The sequence below is a fragment of the Phaethon lepturus genome, unplaced genomic scaffold (assembly GCF_000687285.1).
Source record: "Phaethon lepturus isolate BGI_N335 unplaced genomic scaffold, ASM68728v1 scaffold25844, whole genome shotgun sequence".
Taxonomy (NCBI): Eukaryota; Metazoa; Chordata; class Aves; order Phaethontiformes; family Phaethontidae; genus Phaethon; species Phaethon lepturus.
In genome coordinates, this window is record NW_010535869.1 from 1 (window position 1) to 772 (window position 772).

The window sequence follows — 772 nt, forward strand, 5'->3', positions numbered from 1 at the left end:
CCTGGCGAGGGGGCGGCGGCCCCTTGGGTACGAGGGCGGCCCGGAGACCCTCTGCAGCAGGCAGTAAGGGGCAGCGCATGGCCAGCTCCTGCTCAAGCCGGTCGCCTCCCTGGGCGCTGCTTCAGCCACCTCCAGCAGCACCTGCTCCGAGGAACAGCATTTTATGGCCAATCTACTTATTATCCCTTCACACCTTTCTTTTAAGAGACATTGGTTCAGGACATAAACTGACGGGCAGCAGGGATCAACCAAACGCTTTGCCTTTACACTGCCAGAGGTGGGATAAATACAGGTAAGGCACGGTTTCGTTTCCCCACCTCATTTCTGAAGCATAAGCAAGCAACCAGGCTGTGGGATGACTAGTCTCTTCCACTATGTAGTTTGTAGGTCACATACACTGACAAAGCTACAACACGTAGATTCAACAGCAGCTGGCTCTAAGGACGTTATTTTTCCATACCGCTCCTACTTGGTTAAGAGTGGAACAGCAGTGTGTTGGAGCACTGACGTGTTCAAAGAGTGCAGCTCCCAGGTGAGAAGATTTACAGGGAACCTTTTTTTTTTTTTAATGCATCACCAACTTCACATGGCAAATGTTGTTAAGACATGGCTCTTGCCAACACAGCCCCCAGCACAGCCCAGCCCGAGTCAGGGTGGAATGCTCCAACCTGTACAACTTGCAAAGCAAAACAGACAGTTTCAAGGTTTTAAAACGGTTACTTGAAGTACGAAGGTTGGGGGAGGCCCCAAACATGCACCAACCATATCCTGC